This window comes from Scyliorhinus torazame, chromosome 17 (genome assembly GCF_047496885.1).
Source record: "Scyliorhinus torazame isolate Kashiwa2021f chromosome 17, sScyTor2.1, whole genome shotgun sequence".
Taxonomy (NCBI): Eukaryota; Metazoa; Chordata; class Chondrichthyes; order Carcharhiniformes; family Scyliorhinidae; genus Scyliorhinus; species Scyliorhinus torazame.
The window spans coordinates 96,378,524-96,392,615 of record NC_092723.1 but is presented as its reverse complement, the minus strand read 5'-3'; positions in this window follow the sequence as shown (position 1 = coordinate 96,392,615).

The following is a 14,092-nucleotide window of genomic DNA, read 5'->3' as shown; positions in this document are numbered from 1 at the left end:
ATATGGAATCTGGAAGTATTTGAATGGTTGACAATGAAAAACATCTGGAATCTTTTGCCCAGTTGCTATTTAACTGGAGGACAATGACTCAGGTGCAAGGTGAGTGAATTTCAGAGAAACATCGAATCCCTCCAGTGCAGAAGGAAGCCATTCGGCCCATCGAGTCTGCACCGACCCTCCGAAAGAGCAACCCTATCCAATCCCACCCTGCACTATCCCCATAACCTAACAAGCATATCCAGAGCCACTACGGGGCAAATTAGCATGGCCAATTTGGCTAATTTGAGTTGTGTATCGCATCATGGCTGTGGTAAACCACTGTGTTCTTATATTAGGGGTTCTACGGTAGAACCTGCACTACAGGTTCACCTGGGCCCCTGCATGCCAGCTCCGTCCAGGAGCCGGGTTATAAATATGCGTCAGCTGCTGTGGGAGGCCGTACATCTGATACTAATAAAGCCTCAGTTTGGATTCAACTTCGTCTCCAGTCAAATTGATCGTGCCTCAATTTATCAGTATCAGATTCAGAAGATGGACCTCCGGATTAAACCAGGTCGACTGCAGTTGGATCCACACGCAAGCGACGCCAGAAAGGACTTTCAACACTGGCTAGCTTGTTTTGAAGTGTATATCAACGCGGCGCCGACCCCTGTTCCAGGGGGCTCAGAAGATACAAATATTGTACGCCAAACTCAGCTCCAAAGTCTTCCCGCTGATCCAGGGTGCATCCAATTACGCTGATGCCATGACTCGACTCAAAGAAAATTATGAGCAGAAGACGAACACACTCTTCGCCAGACACGCGTTCGCAACGCGTACTCACCTACCTGGTGAGTCAATCGAGGACGTCTGGAGGGCCCTGATCCCACTAGTTCAGGACTGTGACTGTCAGGACTGTGAGCACTCAGATCTCCTTATGCGGGATGCTTTTGTAACTGGGATTGGGTCTGATGTTATCAGGCAGCAGCTCCTAGAAGGTGCCACACGCGACCTCGCAGAGACTAAAACACTAGCGCTTTCCATGACGGTCGCCCTGCGCAATGTCCATTCCTATGCCCCCAACCGCGCGGCCCATTCCTCCTATGCTTCATGAGCCCCACAGGCAGCCGCCCCAGCGGGGGCGCTACCCACCCAATACGCCTGCTCTATGCGCCAGCCAGTGAACTCCGGGGGGCCCCGATGCCACTTTTGCGGCCAGCAAAGACACCCCCGCCAACGCTGCCCGGCTCATGCTGCTCTTTATAAGGCCTGCGGGAAGAAGGGTCACTACGCAGCAGTGTGTCAGGCCTGCTCAGCGGCAGCGGTCGCTGCCACCCCCCCACCCCCGTCACGTACAATGGGCCTCCTCTCCTGCCCAGGCCATGTGGGAGCAATGGGCGCCGCCATCTTCTCCCCCCGCACAACACGTGCGTTTCATGGGCGCCGCCATCTTGCTCCACCCCCGCAACGTGCCTTCCATGGGCGTCGCCATTTTGTGATCCCAAGGACCTCCGGGCGCCGCCATCTTGTCCACCCCGCAGCACATGGATACCAACAGCGTTTCAGGACCCCAACTCAACGGCCGCCTCACTAACCGACGATCAACCACGGCTCGCATCCATGGGAATCGACCAGTCCCGACCACATACTCTGACCAACGCATCCACCAGCGTGAAAGTCAACGGCCATGTGACCTCCTGCCTACTGGACTCCGGTAGCACCGAGAGCTTTGTACACCTGAATAGGGTAAGGCGCTGCTCCCGTAAGGTACACCCTACCAATCAAAGTATCACCCTGGCCTCCGGATCCCATCGCATCATGATCCGGGGGCACTGCACGGTCACGCTCACAGTCCAAGGCGTAGAGTTCCACGGTTTTCGCCTCCACGTCCTCCCTAACCTCTGCGCTGCACTTATCCTCGGCCTAGATTTTCAGTGCAACCTCCAGAGCCTGACCCTTAAATTCGGCGGACCCTTACCACCCCACACTGTGTGCGGCCTCGCGACCCTAAAGGTCGATCCTCCTTCCCTCGTTGCCAATCTAACTCCAGATTGCAAACCCGTTGCCACCAGGAGCAGACGGTACAGCACCCAGGATAAGGCCTTCATCAGGTCCAAGGTCCAGCTGTTGCTTCAGGAGGGAGTCATCGAGGCCAGCAACAGCCTCTGGAGAGCTCAAGTGGTAGTGGTTAAGTCTGGGGAGAAAAACCGAATGGTTGAGGACTACAGACAGACCATCAACAGGTTCACGCAGCTCGACGCGTATCCCCTCCCACGCATATCTAACATGGTTAACCAGATTGCACAGTACTGGGTCTTCTCAACGGTGGACATGAAATCCACTTACCACCAGCTCCCCATCCGTAAATCGGACCGGCCATACACCGCCTTCGAGGCAGATGGCCAGCTATATCACTTTCTTAGGGTCCCCTTCAGCGTCACCAATGGAGTTTCGGCCTTCCAAAGGGAGATGGACCAAATGGTCGACTGGAACGGCTTGCGGGCCACGTTTCCGTCTCTAGACAATGTGACCATCTGCGGCCATGATCAGCAAGACCACGAAGCCAACCTCGCTAAATTTCTCCGCACCGCCACTCTCCTCAACCTCACGTATAACAAGGAGAAGTGTGTGTTCCGTACAAACCACTTAGCCATCCTCGGCTGCGTAGTCCAGAATGGAGTTCTGGGGCCCGTTCCCGACCGCATGCGCCCCCTCATGGAGCTCCCCCTCCCCCACTGCCCCAAGGCCCTCAAACGCTGCCATGGGTTCTTCTCGTATTACGCACAGTGGGTCCCAAACTATGCGGACGAGGCCCACCCACTCATACAGTCCACTCATTTCCCCCTGACGACCGAGGCCCAACAGGCTTTCGCCCGGATCAGAGCTGATATTGCCAAAGCTGGAATGCACGCTGTAGACGAAACACTTCCTTTCCAAGTAGAAAGCGACGCATCCGACGTCGCCCTTGCCGCCACCCTCAACCAGGCAGGCAGGCCCGTGGCATTCTTTTCCCGCACCCTCCATTCCTCCGAAATTCAGCACTCATCCGTCGAAAAGCAGGCCCAGGCTATCATTGAGGCTGTGCGACATTGGAGGCATTACCTGGCCGTCAGGAGATTCACTCTCCTCACTGACCAATGGTCGGTAGCCTTCATGTTCAACAACACAGAGCGAGGCAAGATCAAAAATGATAAAATCTTGCGGTGGAGAATCGAGCTCTCCACCTATAATTACGAGATTAAGTATCGCCCTGGCAAACTCAACGAGCCCCCAGACGCCCTATCCCGAGGTACATGTGCCAGCGCACAGGTAGACCAACTCCGGGACCTGCACGACAGCATTTGTCACCCAGGGGTCACTCGGTTGTACCACTTCATCAAGGCACAAAATTTGCCCTACTCCGTCGAGAAGTAAGGACGATCACCAAGGATTGCCAGGTCTGTGCGGCGTGCAAGCTGTACTTCTACCGGCCGGACCGCGCGCACCTGGTGAAGGCCTCCCGCCTCTTTGAACGCCTCAGCGTGGATTTCAAAGGCCCCCTCCCCTCCTCCGATCGGCACACATAATTCCTCAGTGTGATCGATGAACACTTCCGGTTTCCCTTTGCCATCCCATGCCCCGACATGACGTCTGCCACCGTCATTAAAGCCCTTAATTCTATCTTCACTCTGTTCGGCTTCCCCGCCTACATCCACAGTGACAGTGGATCCTCATTCATGAGTGATGAGCTACGTCAGTTCCTGCTCAGCAGGGGTATCGCCTCCAGCAGAACGACGAGCTACAACCCCCGGGAGAACGGACAGGTAGAAAGGGAGAATGGGACGGTATGGAGGGCTGTCCAGCTGGCCCTACGGTCCAGAAATCTCCCGGCCTCCCGCTGGCAAGAGGTCCTCCCTGATGCACTACATTCCATTCGCTCATTACTCTGCACTGCTACTAACAGTACATCGCATGAACGTCTTTTCGCCTTCCCCAAGAAGTCCACATCCGGGGTATCACTCCCAACTTGGCTCACAGCTCCGGTGTAGCTTTAAAAGACGGAATTGCGGTCCCACCTGGCATAAACGGGGACTGGGCTCACAATGATGATCATTTTAATGAAGGAAATGAGTCCCTTGAACACTGGTTAGCAAATAGAGGGAAAGAGGCTATCATGCAAGGGGCCAAGAAGCATAGTGACATAGGCGAGGTGGCACGGTGTTTGCAGAAGAAGGGTGAGAGGCTGCCTGAATTTGTGGCCAGATTTAAGAACTGTTGAGAGGAACATGCCGGTGTTGTATTAGAAGACAATGGCCCTTTCGCAGTTCAGACATTGTTGAAATGCATGCTACCAGAGCATGCACAAAGTTACAAATTGATCACTCTCATCTGGCAAACACAGCCATGGACGGTAGTGGTTACCTCCTTGGTAAACATGGACCGAGAGGGACTGTTCATAGCACCCAAAGATCAAAAGCCTAGAATCACAGGGCAATTCTGCCAAGGAAAGAGAGGGCAGGGTCAGGGTCAGCAGGCCAGCAGAGGGCAGAGAGGTAGGGGTAGAGGCAGAGAACAGTGGCAAAGGAGGGATAGATCCCAGGATCAATGCAGAAGATGCGGGGCAAAGGGACATTAGGCTCATGAATGTAACTTAAACCCACAGGAAGGGGGCGCTCCACTTGGAGACATGCCCCCTCCCCCGCCTCCCTTTACATACTCTGACCCGAACCCTGATCAAAACCAATAGGGGTGCCACGGAGAAAAGGTGGTGCAGGCGGCCATGATCAGACTGTCCAACTCAGTAAGAGACAAACCTAAGACAACGGTTAGAATAGGAGATCATTATGTGGACCTTGTGGTCGATACCGGCACTACTATGTCGTCTGTGCCCCCCTTCGTGGAACTAACCCCCAGCGAGTCCTCTATTGTCACTGTGGGAGTAGCCGGCATTCCCATGACGGAGCCCGACTAACCTGGAAATTGACGATATCCCCCTGGCCGATACTATGATTATTTCAAAAACTACGCCCCTCCCTCTGCTTGGCAGACAGACATTCTGAAAATTGGGGGCAATAATACATTGCACTAACAGTGGCATGTTTATGGAACTACCTCAGATACAAGCTCAGCAGTTGTTGAATTTAATAGCTTCTGACCAAGAGCTAGATCGCTCTGTGTCTGTGTTATATTGCTGGCAGCTGGGAATTAACCCTTACAGAACCATCGTTAAACAACTACAGGAAGCCTAACAAACGTTTACTGACCCTTGGGCGCAGCTACTAAAACACCTGATAGAGACCAGCCGAGAGAGCATAGTGACCCACTGCACGGTTTGGTATACTCGTGAGGATGGGCAGACATACAATTTACAAACGCAATGTCACCTAGGAAAGCAGACAACAATGCATGTCACCCCATTTTTATTTTTCTGTGTTGTTGGGATTAGGAATGTTCGTACAGTTGACCAATAGTCAGAGGGACTTTAGGATGGGTTTAACTTCAGAACCCCATTTAACATTGGCCGTAAGACATCCCGCTAAGGCAAAGCAAATGGGAGAACTGATGAAAGAGGCCAGAAAGAAAAAAGTCATACATCAGATTGCTGTTGAAATAGACGGACAAAATTGCCTGATAGAGTTTTATGGCAAACAAGAGGGCAGAGTAACTTGGAAAGAGGAGCAATGGCCCACTACATTTGAAAGACAACAGCCTTCCCGAGACAGCCATCATTTACTCCCTTCAATCCTGGCCCAGGTACTGGCACATCTATGGGCCCAGCATAAAAACCATGTTGGAAAGGTACATTCTGCCCCAGCGCATAGGGTACAGTTACAGACGAACGTTGCCCTGCCCTGCTTGAAACTATACCGGTTGGCACCGGAAGCAGAGAAAGAGATAGAGGGAGTGATCAATGCACTACTACAGCAAGGGGTGCTGAAGAGGACACAAAGCCCCTGTAACACCCCTATACTCCCCATTCCAAAGGTAGGAAGACCCTATTTGTGGTGATTTGTGCAAGATCTCAGAGCCGTCAATAAAATTGTTATCCATATTGCCCCATTGGTGCTGGACACAAATGTTATTTTGTCTTCTGTACCACCAACAGCAGACATCTGCTGTGTCATAGATTTATGCTCAGCCTTTTTCTCCATACCATTACACCCGGACTGTCAATATCTATTTGCCTTTACATATCGGAATCAGCAGTACACTTGGACGCGCCTCCCACAGGGCTACACAGAAAGCCCGGCAGTATATGCTGCGGTGGTTAAGAGAGACTTGGATGAGTGCCAGTTGTCGTCCGGCTCAACGCTGTTGCAATATGCGGATGATTTATTATTGGCCTCAGAGGGGGGTCTAACTTGCCAACAGGATACCCTTTTGTTATTGTCACATCTAGCGGAAAGAGGGCATAGGGCCTCAATGGACAAGCTGCAATTATGTCAGGAGACAGTTCAGTATTTGGGATTTCAGCTTCAGCAAGGCCAGCGGAGGCTTAGGTTTGAAAGAATACAGGCTGTAGCAAGGGTTCCAACTCCGAATACGAAAAAGGAAGTCCTCACCTTCCTCGGCATGGTGGGTTATTGCAGGCAGTGGATCCCGGACTATAGAGAGATGGATGCAGTACTGTGCAAGGCTACCCTACAGGACGCTCCTTCAGTTGTTACCTGGACCCCAGAGAGGGAGCAAGCATTTTGTAACTTGAAACAAGCCATGATTAGTGCCCCTGCTTTGGAACTTCCTAATTTGACCAAGCCCTTTACTCTTTATGTGAATGAAACAGGGGGATTTGCAAAAGGGGTCCTGGTGCAGGAGCATGGAGGAGGGAAACGACCACTTGCCTATTACTCGGTCGCCCTATGTGCAGTGGTAAAGGGTATGCCAAGTCGCCCAAGAGCAGTAGCATCCACGGCGGCTATAGTAGAAAAATCAGTGCCCCTTATACTTGACCACCCACGTACAGTATTGGTTCCTCGCTCTGTTTTGCTGCTGCTTAATTCATCCGCAACGCAGCGTTTTACTGCAGCTCGACGCACTGGGTACGAGGTAATCCTCTCTAAGACTAACTTTACCTACAAGCGAACACCAGCTATCAACCCTGCTGCACTCTTACCCGTGCCCTCGGAAGAAGCACATCTGTTTCAACATGACTGTGTACAATTGGTTGAAGCCACCACAACCCCTTGCCCTGATTTATTGAGTCACCCATTCGAAAATCCAGATATCATCTTTTTCACTGATGGGTAAGCGAGCCGACCAAATGATACGACCCTCCTCGCTGGCTATGCAATAGTAACTCCATTCGAGATAGTGGAAGCTTTTGCTCTGCCTTCGGGAACGTCTGCCCAAGCGGCTGAGTTATTTGTGCTTACTATGGCATGTATTCTAGCTAAAAGTAAGACAGTCAATATTTATACTGATTATCGATACGCTTTTGGGGTGGTACACGATTTTGGCCAATTATGGAAAAATAGGGGTTTCATAACTTCCTCCGGCCAACCTATTAAACGTGCTAAATTGGTTTTAAACTTACTAGATGCTGTTCAGCTGCCGAGCAAGATAGCCGTTTTAAAGTGCGAAGCGCATACTACTGCAGACAATGAAATCTCCAGTGGTAATAGATTTACGGATAAGTGGCTCTCAAACAGCAGCAACAACTGCAAGCTGCTGTCATAGAATTTCCGTCCACCATAATAGGACCAAAGTTAAAGCAGGCGCAGGAGCAAGCCTCCCACAGGAGAATCGCTCCTGGCTCAAAGCCGGTTGCTACCAAAACAGCCATCAGACCTGGGTCCACCCCGATGCCCCAGGAGTCTATTTTTGCCACTATGCCGCCTTGCCGATGGGCAGGCTCATGTAGGCAAAGGAGGGATGACGCATGCAATATGCCAACAATGGTATGCTCCAGGTATTATGGTAACAATTGAAAAAGTAGCCCGTACATGTATGATTTGTCAGAGGAATAATCGGGGCAAAACACCCGAACAGAAGCTCTGGGATTTGATTGGAAATTGCATATCCCATATCAGCCGCAATCCTCAGGAATGGTGGAATGGGTGAATGGAATAATTAAAACTGCAGTTACAAATGTGTGTCAACATAATGGGCTGCTATGGCCAGATGCCTAACCTATAGTAATGTATGTCCTGAGAAATCAGAAAAATTGCAACACAAGCTTAACCCCTATGAGGTATTAATGGAATGTCCCATGACAACTGGAACAAAACCCCCAATGACCCCAGCGGCAGTAGCCTTAATATGGGCAGATGAAGCATCACTAAAATATGCCCAGGCTATGTGCGAGACCGCTGGAAAAATACATGCAAAGGTGCGACAGGCTCAGATGCATCCAAAAGAGGGAAATACACACCCCTTTAAACTTGGAGATCAAGTATATGTGAAAGCATTAAACAAAGATTATTTTTCTCCTTGATGGAAAGGACCATACTAAGTGCTGCTAACAGCCTGAACAGCCGTTAAAGTCAAAGAAAAGCCAGATTGGATCCACGCAACTCGGTGTAAACTACATCATACAGAACATTGAGAGTACCAGCGAAACTGTTTGATCCTTCCCAATTACACTGGAGTCCCAAAGGGTAGCATATGCTTAAGGAAACATAAAACATATGGGACCTACCCAGTAGGGACGAGTCAGTGCGACCAGACCTTGAATTGGCAACCCTCTATGCCCCGTCTTATAGTTAAAGGGCTATTCATCTTTGACTGATCAGCGGTTGAAAATCGTAGTAGTGGAGGCCCATGGGGAGGAGATCCGATCAGACTAATGATGACTGATAGTAAATGAAACCTGACCGCATATAATGGCACGTATTTTATCTGTGGACGCACGGCGTACCCGTGGTTACCAGAGAATTGGGAGGGCTCCTGCTATTTGGGATATTTAGTCCCTCATGTACATCACGTCCAGCAACTGCAGGACCATCTCCACCACAGGACGACACAAAGTGTTATGACATGGGCACAAATGCTGGGAATCATGATACCACCATTAGGAATAGCCACTGATGCATACGAACTACGTGAATTACGCGACATCCTTGAGCAGTAAGCTAATGACACTGCAGAAGCTGTTTACCAAATAGAAAATGAGATCATTGCTATAAGAGCGGTTGCCCTACAGAATAGGATGGCCCTTGATTTCTTGTTAGCTGAGAAGGTAGGTACTTGTGCCCTGATTGGCAGTGACTGCTGCACATACATCCCTGATAACTCAGAGAAAATTGATAACCTGGTGGATCACATTCGTAGAGAGGTAGCACGATTGCATGAGGATGGGGATGGGATTTTGGCTTGGTGGTTGGGAACATTAGGACAGAGGATTGTGATTTGGATTATAATCATTATTGTAATCCTGATTGTCATATGGTTACTGTTTAAATGTTGCTCTGGATGTTGTCAGGGCATGGGGGTGAGTATGTCAGCGTTGCCTCCATGGTCCCAGCCACTTAACAATCAGGTACCTATCATACGTCCATTCCCCTTACATTATAACCCACCCTTTGCTGCTGAGGGCAATGCAATGCACTAACATGTGTTGATCAGGAGGGAATTGTCGAAGGGACTTTAGTTGGCGGATTAGCTGCCATAAATACCTTGTATTATTTTAATCAGCTGCTTGACTATATTTAATGGAAATAGGCACTTAGCGAAGCATGATGGATATATAGCCTTATTTTTAGTCAAAAAGTTTGAAGTTCGATATGAAACAGTCGGAAGGTCACACCATGTTAACAGGCGTACAACTGTACATTGTTTTGCTTAGGCGAGGAACTCAAGGCCTGTTAGTAAACTTTGCTCGCTTTCTGTCTCCTTGTTTAATCTTAAGAATGCCTCTCTGTCCTAGATGTTGCTTATATTATATAAATTACTCGCCTTACCTTTGTAAAGCAAGGACATTTGGAAAGACTGCAGTCATTCTAATTCCCTCCACGAACTTCGTGTTAACTAAAGGACCTTTTGCGAAAACACGAAGAGCTGACTATTTTTTCGTCAACATCCGGGAACCGTGCTTCTCCGTAAACATGTGTGGCTCCACAAGGCGGCTCCGTTGGTGGAAAGGGTGCACCTGTTCCACACAAACCCACAGTACGCCTACGTGGCGTTCCCCGACGGCCGCCAGGATACCGTCTCCCTCAGGGACCTGGCACCCCAACACCACCCCCGGTGCCACCCTCCCCTCCCCCGCCGCCCCCATCACCCCCCCTAGGACCGTCCACCTCCCCCTGCCCACCCCCGTTGATGAAGAGGATTTTGGCACGCTCCCGGAGTCAACTTCGACCACGACAGCACCAACATCGCCGGCTCCACTTCGTCGATCTCAGAGGACTATCAAGGCACCGGACCGGCTGAACCTCTGACTGGCCCGCCGGATGAACAGAGACATTTTTTTTACTGAATTGTAAATATTAAAGATTGCTAATTGTATATAATTAACCACCACCTCTGCCGGACTCAATTTTAACAGGGTGTGAATGTGGTAAACCACTGTGTCCTTATATTAAGGGTTGTACGGTAGAACCTGCACTACAGGTTCGCATGTGGCCCCTGCATGCTAGCTCTGCCCAGGAGCCGGGTTATAAATATGCGTGGCCTCCAGCTCGCAGCCATTTCGTCAGCTGCTGTGGGAGGCCACACATCTGATACTAATAAAGCCTCAGTTTGGATTCAACTTTGTCTCCAGTCAAATTGATCGTGCCTCAATGGCCCGCTCCTCAATCATTGGATTCATCTACCAGACGGTGTCCTTGTAATGTTCTCAGCATGAAGATAGAGCCCCCTGCGGCTCAATAGGTAGGGGGGTCTCGCCTCGGATCATAAGACCTGCCTCCCCCACTCCAGGACTTGAGCACTAGGCTGACAGCCCAATGCAAAATTGAGGGAGTTGCTGTCATTTTGAGTGGGAGGGTGGAAGGGTGAGCTGTGAGGAGGATGCAGAGATGCATCCGCAGGATTTGGACAGGCTGAGTGAGTGGGCACCTTGTATGATGAATGCAGTATAATGTGGATAAATGTGAGGTTATCTGCTTTGGTAGCAAAAATAGGAAAGCAGATTATTATTTGAATGGGTGTAAATTGAGAGAGGTGGATACTCAGCGAGACCTTTGTGTCCTCATGCATCAGTCACTGAAAGTAAGCCTGCAGGTACAGCAGGCAGTAAAGAGGGCAAATGGTATGTTGGCCTTCATAGTGAGAGGATTTAAGTATAGGAATAGAGATGTTTTACTGCAATTGGGCAGCACGGTGGCATGGTGGTTAGCACAATTGCTTCACAGCTCCAGGGTCCCAGGTTCGATTCCCGGCTTGGGTCACTGTCTGTGTGGAGTCTGCACGTTCTCCCCGTGTGTGCGTGGGTTTCCTCCGGGTGCTCCGGTTTCCTCCTACAGTCCAAAGATGTGCAGGTTAGGTGGATTGGCCATGCTAAATTGCCCTTAGTGTCCAAAATTGCCCTTAGTGTTGGGTGGGGTTACTGGGTTATGGGGATAGGGTGGAGGTGTGGATTTGGATAGGGTGCTCTTTCAAAGAGCCGGTGCAGACTCGATGGGCCGAATGGCCTCCTTCTGCACTGTAAATTCTATGAATTGTATAGGGCATTGGTGAGGCCACACCTGGAATATTATGTGCAGTTTTGGTGTCCTTATCTGAGGAAGGATATTCTTGCCATGGAGGGAGTGCAGCGAAGGTTTACCAGGCTGATTCCTGGGATGGCAGGACTGTCGTATGAGGAGAAACTAAATTGGTTAGGATTATATTTATTGGAGTTTAGAAGAGTGAGAGGGAATCTCATAAAAACTTTTAAAATTCTAACAGGATTAGACAGGGTAGATTTAGAAAGAATGTTCCTGATTGTGGGGGGGGTCCAGAAATAGGGATCATAGTTTGAGGATAAGGGATAAACCTTTTAGGACTGAGGTGAGGAGAAATTTCTTCACCCGGAGAGTGGTGAATCTGTGGAATTCGCTATTTGCAGAAAGTAATTGAGGCCAAAACGTATAATTTCAAGAAGGAATTAGATATAGCTCTTGGGGCTTAATGGATCAAGGGTTATGGGGGGGAGGCAGGTTCAGGGTATTGAACTTGATGATCATCATGAATGACGGAGCAGGCTCGAAGGGCCAAATGACCTCTTCCTGCTTCTATTTTCTATGCTTCCAATGTGAAACCCCCAGTTGCCTGCTTGGGTTGAACATAAAAGGTCACATGGTCACAAAGGGTTAATAACTACACCTAGCTAGACACTAGAAGGAACACCAGAGACATGACACACAGGCAGTCAACCAATAGGTCTGTAAGATAGGACACGACCAATGGGCAGTCACGATACACACAGAGGTGACACTACCACAGGAGGGCATTACACCAACCCATATAAAAGGACACATCACACATGCTCAGTCTCTTTCCATTGGAGACACTCAGTGAGTACAGACACAGGGTTGATTGATCATTACTCCCACCACGTGGATTGTAGCAGACTGGTTAGTCAGTCTGAGTAGCTATATCAGGATTAACAGTAGAGTCAACTTCAAGTAGGAGAATTGTTAATAGTTTAATAAACGTGTTAAAACTATCTCCAAGTCTGAACCTTCCTTTGTCAGGGTGCACATCAAGGAAGCAGCTTATATTATGTCAAGAGCATAACAAAACATGGTTCCAGGAGTGAACTGTTTCAATCCATATAGTTAAAGCTCAGCAAACAGTGACTACCAGCAGCAGCAGCCAGGCAAGATGATGTTCAAGATTCCGGTTCCACAGCAGCTCAGGTACTGAGGCAAACTCAGTGAAAACTGGCGTTGGTTCAGGCAGAGATTCGAGATCTACCTGGTAGCGTCCGACCTAGATGGCGTGGCGGATGCAGAGAAAATAAAGCTTCTACTTACCATCGTGGGTCAGAAGCAGCTGAAATCTTCCAGACCTTCTGGAGTGATTTCCAGGCAGTCCTGGACAAATTCCAAGAATTTTGCGAGGAACATACAAAAAGAAAAGGTAAAAGAGGCGCCACAACTCACCGCGAGGTAGGCTTGCAGCAACGAACGGCAGTTTTGAATTGCAGCCATCTTGGAAAAGGTGCTGCACATGCGCAATTGTGCGAAGAGCGCACAGAACGGGTAGGTCTGTGTGCGCATGCGCGAGAAGCCGCGCATGCGCAATTGAGAACAAGTAAAGAAACAGCGATCTGCGCATGCACAATCACTTCCTACGCACTATGTCACACGCTTCCAGGAAAATAACCCCAATCAATACAATCTCTCCTCTTAACTACTTCTACATTCTTCCAGGGAACCAGGCTTTGAGGGGTTTGGACTGGAACCAATCTTTGTTGTCAACCCGGAGTCCTGTTCGATGTTGACAGACTGGTTTAACAGCAGACTACCCTGACATTTAACAGCAGACCACCCTGAGTCTAGGAATGAAACTTTAAAAAATGCCACATAGCTTAGGTCATATGAGGTTTGCCATTGATCCATAGAATATCTACATTGCAGAAGGAGGCCATTCGGCTCATCAGGTCTGCACTGAACCTCTGAAAGAGCACCCTCCCACGGCCCATTCCCCAGCCCTATCCCCATAATCCCACCTAACCTCCACATCTTTGGATACGAAGGAACAATTTTGCATCGCCAATCCACCTAACCTGCACATCTTTGAACTGTGAGAGGAAAAAGGCGAAACCGGAGGAAACCTACGCAGACACGGGGTGAACGTGCAAACCCCAACAGGTCCCTGGTGCTGAGGGGCAGCAGTGTTAATGAGCCAGTTTCAGTGCAACAACAGTTTCTACGCCTCTGGTCAAAATTCATTGCACACCTTAAGAGATAGATGGTGACGGCGATTTTGATCCCACACTCGCCATCTGTGGGTTTAATGGCGCAGACTGAAAATCCCATGAGAATTGGGAAACTTGATTCTCGCCGGAGAGGTCTGGTTCCCAGAGATCATAAGACATAGGAGCACAATTAGACCATTCGGCCCATCGAGTCAGCTTCGCCATTCAATCATGGCTGATACGTTTCTTATCCCATTCTCCCACCTCCCCCCCATAACCCCTCATCCCCTTATTAATCAAGAACCTATCTATCTCTGTCTTAAAGACTCTCAGTGATTTGGACTCCAC